This window comes from Oryza glaberrima, chromosome 7, assembly GCF_000147395.1.
Source record: "Oryza glaberrima chromosome 7, OglaRS2, whole genome shotgun sequence".
NCBI lineage: Eukaryota > Viridiplantae > Streptophyta > Magnoliopsida > Poales > Poaceae > Oryza > Oryza glaberrima.
The window spans coordinates 10,545,743-10,554,608 of NC_068332.1; positions in this window are offsets into that span (position 1 = coordinate 10,545,743).

Sequence of the window (8,866 nt, forward strand, 5' to 3'; positions counted from 1 at the left end):
TTGATTTAAATTATTGCATTACCGCTTTATTTAAATTCCCGCGTTATCACTATTTTATTTAGCACTTCCTATTAATCCTTGTTATAGCCTTATCATTGCTATTGTTTATTATCACCTTATTCACCCTAGGATAAACAAAACCCCAACTAGTGGGTACTCTATTCATGGTTCCACTAGTATGAATTTAGGTAGATGCTTCGCTGATTAATTAGGCAACATTAGATGGTTTTATAAGTTTAGACTTTGGGAATTCTCATATCATTTGGATAGTATGGAGTGGTTGGCTTATGTTGGAATTGGACACACACCTCCCCCTCTATTCAACCCCCCCCCCCCCAAAATGGTTTTAGGCTGGGCTCGAGGTGCATGGTTGGGTTTTGTTAGTCGTACCTCGGGTACTATAAGGATTAAGCTCAGGCCTCTGTTGTAAAGCACTACCATACTTCCACATGTCTAGTGGGTAAGGCGTAGTTTGTGGCTCAGTCCGCTCATAGGCAGAAGTACACGGATGGAGATGGACGAAGTCGGGGCTCGATGGACATCTCTAGGGAAAATGAAGGCTACATGAGCTGCGGCCCAGTAGTCGAGATGTCATGGCACAGGGCCGGTGTCCTGCTGCTAGGGGCTCAACCTTGGTTACCTGTCCCGGAATTCCGGGCGTAGTCAGGGTTGGGTCGTTACTCTTGTTTATGGCTAGGATGTGTTGGGAACTATGTCACATCTTCCGTTCGTATGCTGTGGTGGTATGTGGCACGTGGTTACACGCGAGGAAGATGTGTCTTGTGGGTAAAGATGTACACCTCTGATCAGAGTATAATCTATTCGAATAGCCACGCCCTCGGTTATGGGCAAACCTAGCAATGTACCCAAGTTAGTGTTTTAATTCTTAAAACCTGCTTAACAACTAAAATGTGGAATGGTTGGCCTGGGTTGGCTTGGGACGAGCTGGGACCTGGGTCTGGTTTCTAGTTCGGTCTGAATTATCATAGGCCTTGGGTTAAGGCAGGTTCGTGTGGGTTCACGACCTTGATTAATAACACTGTGTAGCTCTAGGATCGTCTTTATAAAATAGCTTTGGACAACTAAGTGACTTTTAAATGCTGTTTACTGCAAAACCTAATCCCATATTATTATATCTTATATCCCCTTGCATTAATCATGCGTCTCTCGGTGTGACCTGCTGAGTATTGTGATTGTACTCATTCTTGCTCAATCTTTCCCCCCTTCAGTAAGAGAAGCTTTGGAGAAGAAGTCTTAGGTGGAGTCCTGGCTTATACCCCAGTTGAGCTCCTGTGAAGATGGAGCCGTAGACCCGCTAGTCCGCTGCTGTTTATTTTTGATTGTCAGGCCTGAAGTGCCTTTGTAATGATGTAAATATTATCGATATAATAAAGATGTGTCTTTTGTATCATGTTTGTGTGGTGTACCCCGGCTTACGGGGATTAATACACTAGCGTTCAGGAAAAGGCAAATTTTCCGGGCGCGACAAGCTGGTATCAGAGCCATCTCGACGGTAGGATAAGCCAAGTAGATAAAACCTAAGGACATATTTTATAAATGAAACTATTTGCGAAAGTTCCTTTTTCCTCCTTTCCCTAATGCTATTTGCAAAATGTTTATTCTCTTCTTCGTCCTTCGGATTTTCAACTAGTACTAGATGGTCAATTTTGCCGAAGCTCCATAAGACTGCAGGATCCGCTAGAGAAGCGAAGGAAGCAGTGAAGCCAGCTGTGAAGTAGGAGTGAAGATCTTGGAAACCAGTCGCAGAACCTAAGCTAACCTCTAGGGTAGTGTTGTTATTCGTGTGTTCCTTTGCTTGTGTGTGTAGCGCGTGGTTTGCATCGGTGGGTTGTGATGTAACCATGCTAGGTTGTTTGCTTAATCAACTTGCAAAATAAGTGAAACAAACAACACATCAACAAGAATAGTTAGTTCCTTTTAGGTCCTGTCTCTAGTTCTGGTCTATTCTTTCCTGGCTTGTTTCCTCTCTCACCTCAATCCCTGTAACAGATTTTTAACAGAGAAAAAGGAAAGTATGTTAGCGGGTATGCCTCCAGTAACTCAAGTTTTCAACTCAATCCACCACTGGCCTCAAGAGAGTTAACAAGTGTAAATAGTCTCCTCTTATCAATCCAGAAAAAAGAACAAGTGTAGAAAATTTGTTCTTATGCATAAAAAAAAGAACAAGTGTAGATAATATGTTCTTATCCATAAAGAACAAGCGTAGAGGTATATAACCACTGAATTAGTCATGCAAATTTTAAAAAAGCAGCAGCAAGGGTACAGATAGAATGTTATTGACATAAAACAGCAGCAGCAGGGGTATATATGCCACAGGGGCAGCAACAACAGGGGGAAATTCACATAAAACAACAACAGCAGGGGTATATAAATCTTGTATATAAACATCAACTCATACAATTCATCTAATCATAGACAGAGCAAGGGTATATAAACATCAACTCATGCAATTCCTCTACACAGCACAATCCATCCATGAACAAATCACATGTAATTCATCTACACAGCAGCAACAGAGGTATATAACCACTGAATCAATCATGCAAAATTAAAAAACAGCAGCAGCAAGGTTATGTAAATCATGTATACAACAAATCACATTTAAATCATGAACAATTCATCAATGAACAATTCATCTATAGACCAAATCACATTTAAACAATGCAATTCATCCATTAAAAAAGGAGGAAGGGGGGTGGCGGCGCAGGTCGGCGTCCTAGATCCCGACGGCAGCAAGGACGAGGGCGGGGATGCAGCGGCGAAGATGAGGGTGGGGAGCTGGCGAGGACGACGCTGGTCGGCGGTGCAGGCCGGCGTCGTGGATCCCAGCGTTAGGGAGGTCGGGGTCGGGGAGGTCGATGGACGGACGGCGGAGAGGGCGAGCGGCGTACACACGAGGTCGAGGGGGCGAGCGGCGAGCGGCGACGATGGAGAGGAGGGCGGAGAGTGTGAGGACGAGCGGCGGCGGTGGAGAGGAAGGCGTAGAGGGCGGCGGAGAGGACGAGGGTGAGCGGCGGCGGCGGAGAGGGTGGCAGAGAGGTTGGCGGAGAGGGCGGCAGAGAGGTTGGTGGAGATGGAGGAGGAGAGGTCAAGGCGGCGACGGTGAAGAGGAGGGTGGAGAGGGCGAGGCGGCGAGGGCGAGCGGCGGCGACGGTGGTGGAGATGGCGGCAGAGAGGGTGACTGTGGAGAGGTCGAGGCGGCGGCGGTGGCGAGGCCAGCGAGGGTGAGGCGGCAGTCGAGAGTGAGTGAGAGGTGGCGGCGGTCGAGAGAGTGAGTGAGAGTGAGAGAGAGTGGCCGGATCTGGATATAGAAGAGGTCCAACCCTGGGTCAACTCTAGTCAACTGCGGGGCCGTCACAGGTGAGGTCACCTGTGACGGGCGCAAACTGCAGGTCCATCACAGGGGAGGCCACCTGTGACGGGCCCAGCGTCACCTGTGACGGCCCCACAGTTGGAGCACGTCACAGGTCAGTTTGACTATATGGACTACGTCATCTTATTTAATTTTATTTTATTTCACTTAGTTCTTTTATTTTCCTTAACATATTTCCACATGCACTACATTTTTATTTTAATTAATTATTTTATAATTGTACTTCATTATTTTACTAATTTTTTTTATTTTATTTCCAATGGTTATACTTGCTTAATTATTTTATTTCACTTATAGTGGGTCCTTCACTTAATTATTTTATTTGACTATTTCATAAGCAATATACTATTGATCATTGCGAACATATTAGAGTCATACAGATAACAGACATGTAGACATAAACTACGTACATAAATTACAAAAATAATCCTTCCTCATGGTCGACGCGTGCATGTTGAACGTCATCTTCTTCTTCCTCCTCTTCTAGAGGTATTTCTTGACCTATGCCATGGACGTGCTGGTTGTAATCATCCTCATCTGCAATATTGTCCAATCCAACAATTCTCCTTTTCCCTTCACGAACAACATGTAGTTTCTTGTTACACGGGTCAACTATGTAGAAGACATGAACAACTTGTTTGGCGAGAACGAACGGTTCATCCTTGTACGCGTTTTTAGCCAGGTTGACACGTTTTTAGCCAGGTTGACAGTGGTGAAACCTTCATTGTCAACTTGTACATTGTGAAGATCGACCCATCGACAACGAAAACGGGACTTTGAACTTCAAGTAATCTAGCTCCAATATTTGCTCAACTCTGGCATTGTATTGATCACGCCGATCACCGTCACTAGCAGCCTCGAAGCGTAACCCACTGTTCTGCACTTTGCATTTGCTATCTTGCTTTACCGTGTGAAAGGTGTATCAATTTATGTCATATCCTTGCCAGGTGGTGGCATTCCATTCAAGACCCTGTGACAACCACTGAAGTGTTTCACTAGACAAGTTCTACAACCTGGCAATTCGGTTCTTCAGCCACTCGTTGAAAGAAGACATGTGCTTGTTTCTGACCCAACTCTCTGATCGGCCTGGGTTCTCCTGTCGGAGAACTGCAAGGTGTTCGACAACGTACGGCACCACCTTAGTCATATGCTGCAGTACCATGAAATGAGCTTTATCATACACCTTCCGATCCAACCTAACAATCTTCCTTCCAACAGTACCAACACCATCAAGCCTCCCTTCGTGATGAGATCGTGGTAATCTAATTGAAGATGTTTCTGACATGTAGTCCACACAAAAATCGATGACCGCTTCAGTGGTGTAACTCTCGATGATACTCCCCTCGAGGTGTGAACGGTTCCGTACATAACCTTTAAAGATCCCCAGGTACCATTCACAAAGATACATCTGCGTCATGAAAGCTGGACCAGAGCACTTTCTTTGCCTCACAAGGTGCACGGGAAGATGTTCCATTCTGTCAAAGAAAGTTGGAGGAAAGTACATTTCAAGATGACATAGGGTTCTCATAATTTCTGCCTGTAGTTCATCTAGTCCCTCGGGATCAATGATCTTCTGGCCAATTGCATGGAAGAAGGAACACAACCGCTGGATCATGTGTCGCACCTTAGGAGGCAAAATATTCCTTATTGCAATGGGCAACAGCTATGTGATAAGAACGTGGCAATCATGCGACTTCATTCCTACCAATTTAAGGTCTTGCAGTGAAACGAACCTACTAATTCTTGATGAGTAACCAGATGGAACCTTTATACCACTCAAACATGTTAGCAAATCAATATTCTCTTCTTTCGAGAGAGTGTAGCAGGGTGGAGGAAGGTACACCTTGCCAGATTCCGTGGTTATGAGATGTAGATTCGAGCGAACACCCATTTCTTCCAGATCTCGTCGGGCATTGAGACCATCCTTTGTAGTACCTGGGTTAAGCAGTAATCCCATTAAACTCTCGCATACATTCTTCTCGCCATGCATCAAATCTATGAAGTGGCGAACTTCAAGATCCCTCTAGTATGGTAGTCTCCAAAATATTGACTTCTTTTTCCACATGCTCCTCTCTTCTGTCTTTTGTTTTTCCACATGCTCTTCTGTTTTGTCCTTCGACATGCTCTTCTCTTTTGTCTTTCCAACTTTCCTCTTTTTCCCAAACTCGTTGGTTATTCCCATCACTAAGTTGTGCACCTCTGTCCCTGTTAGCTCTGTCGGGGGTCCGGCTGTATCTCTGTGTCCATTGAAATTCTTTCTCATATTCCTATACGGGTGATACCTTGGGAGAAATCTCCTGTGACATATGTAGACCGTCTTGTGTGAATGCTTCAACCATTTGCTTCTTGTTTCCTTCATACATTCCGAACACGCCCATTTCCCTTTCACAGTTTGGCCAGAAAGGTTGCCAAGGGCCGGATAATCGTTGATGGTACAAAACAACATCGCATGGAGGTTGAAATACTCTTGTGCATATGCGTCCCATGTTTGTGTGCCCTCATTCCATAGCCTTTCGATGTCATCGATTATCGGTTCAAGGAACACATCGATATTGTTGCCAGGTTGTCTCGGTCCTTGAATGAGCATGGCAAGCATAATATACTTTCTTTTGAAGCACAACCAGGGAGGAAGGTTATAGTTAACAAGCAGAACTGGCCATGTACTATGATGACTGCTCAAATCACCTAATGGATTAATGCCATCCGTACACATAGCGAAACGCATGTTTCTTGGGTCCATTGAGAATTCCTGGTAAATCTTATCGATTGTCCTCCACTGTACTAAATCTGCTGGGTGCCTCAGCATACTATCGACTTTCTGTTCTTCGGCATGCTAGCGCACTAGCTTAGCTTGTTCCTTATTCGCAAACATTCTCTTCATGCGCTCCGCAATTGGGAGATACCACACCACCTTTGCGGGGCCTCCCCTCTTTGACTTACTTCCTTCACCTGCACTCTTTGCTCATTTGTATCTAGATGCCCCACAGATAGAGCAGACATCCAAGTCAGCGTATTCCTTGTAATACAAAATGCAGTCGTTCGGACAAGCATGAATTCTTCTAACCTCCAGGCCCAACGGACATAATACTTGCTTCGCTTCATATGTTGTCTGCGGTAAATTGTTCCCCTCTGGCAACAGGTCCTTTAGCAGCTCAAGAAGTTCTGTAAAACTCTTGTCGGACCAACCATTACTAGCCTTAAGCTTCATGAGTTCCAACACGCATGACAACTTGCTGTGCTTCGACTTGCATCCATCATACAAGGGCATCTGACAATCTTCCACCAACTTACTAAACTTCTCAAAATCTCTGTCGTTGTCCTCTGCGTCTTCAATGTCATGCAACATTGTAGATAGACATTGAGTGTCCAAATCTATGGTCTCTCCACCTAACAGAGAAGGTACGAACATGCCTTCTCGAGCTGCGGCGGTGTTCTCTACATCCTGATCCAACACTTCTTTAGCTGCGACATCAGGCGCCTCTTGCTCTCCATGCTTGATCCAGCAGATATATTTCTTGATGAATCCATTCGTTATCAAATGAGAATGCACTTCTGAGCTATCAAGGATCATCTTTTCATTCTTACAGTCCCTACATGGACACAATATGTACATGCTCATCCTACTTTTTCTGTCATTCTCCGCAAATGTGACAAATTCAGTGACCCCCTCTCTATACTCTATAGACGAACGATGAACATGGTACATCCAACTACGATCCATCTGAAATCAACAACATAGGAAGAAAAATATATGATGATCGATATATTGAGAATGAAGGGAAGAATAATGTGTTTTTTACCTTGAACTTTAGCAAAATTCGCCCACCTTGCCCTCCCAACCGATTTGTGAACAGTGAACTGGTCGGGATGGAAAGCACTTGGCGGTTTGGGGGATATTTATAGACCCAACACACCTCAAACGGGTTAGGTAAAAAAAGCCCGTCAAAGGTATTGGTCATACCTTTGACGGGCTTCAATTGAGTTGCCCGTCACTGGTATCCCTCACCTGTCATGGGCCGGAAAACAAAGTTGTCACAGGTGGCGGCCCATCACCTGTGACGGCTTATAATGCCTCGGCCCGTCATAGGTGAGGGGATACCAGTGACGGGTTGGAAGCAAGACTCGTCACTGACTCACCTGTGACGAGTTTTCCTTTCGGCCCGTCACAGGTGAGGGGATACCTGTGACGGGCTGCGGCCGGATGCCTCACCGATGACGGCATCCCGTATGACCCGTCACAGGTGATGGTCACCAGTGACCAAATCGTTTGCCCATCACAGGTATCCCGTCAGAGGTGTGAGGATCTGGCGTAGTGTACATACATTGGCCGTGACTTGATGCTGATCAGCGAAGGTGAATTTGGATACAAAAACGTTAAATTCATGCAGGTATGACGACAGCGGCTCAGAGCTACTACCGTCTGTTTAGAAAATCAAAAGCATAATAAGCAAGGGTAAAAAACTAGAATATACCATCCATTAATTCAGAGAGAAAACAAATAGGGTTAGACTCTCTCTTGGGCAATTCGGGAGGCGATCGAGAAGGCGAGAAGCATACGGGCTCTTGAGGAGAGGTTGCCCATGGTGACCACGGCGAGGTCGCCCATGGCGATCTCGTGGGGGTTTGCGCGGGAGTAAAGTGGGCTGCAACGTCTACATATGATTTTGAAGCGCACATGGGTATCTTGTTTGTGGGGAGGTTTCAGCCCGAGAAGAGGGTGGCTAGCCCAAGCGGGAGGGCTGAGGACCAGGAGAGATGGGGGCCAGCAACTGAGTTCGTATAGGAGGAGATTGGCTCGAGACATCAATGGTTGTGGATTCGACGAGGGGAATAGAGTTCTACACAGCTAGGGTTCGAAGCAAGGAGGGGAGAGGTAGAGAGATTGGCGGCGGAAGCAAGGAAAGGGGTTGGGAAGACGAACAGTGGGGAGAGAGATTCCCCGTGATTTTGTGATTCTAGATCTTATGCGGAGGTGGTGAAGGAGGGGATGGATCGGCGGAACTTGAGGAGAGAGGAATTCACAACTTGACAGAGGTGGAGCTAAGGGAGAGACTGCATTGGGAGAGGGAGAGGGGCGCCGAGGCGGAGGGTGCTCGGGAGCGGAGTGGAGATCAGCGGGGAGAGATGGTGGAGGTAGAGTTGGAGGCCGTGGTGACGCTAGCAGGCAAGGAGGGCGCGGCGATGGGGGCATTTTGGAGGTCGCGGCGGCGGTGGTTGGCAAGGGGGCAGAGGCGAGGGATGGAGACCGGTGGTAGGGAGAGCGGAGGTGGCGTGATGCTTTAAATGTGCACGAGAGGGACATCTGTAGATCAACTGCCCAAATCCTCCATTCTGCTACTCCTGTAAGCAATCGGGCCACATATCTGCAGAATGTTCTAATGTTCATAGGAAGGGATTGCAACTATGTGGGTATGGGATTGCTGGGCAATGCTTCAACAGTATGACGATTGTGGCTGATGATGATGAGGAGGA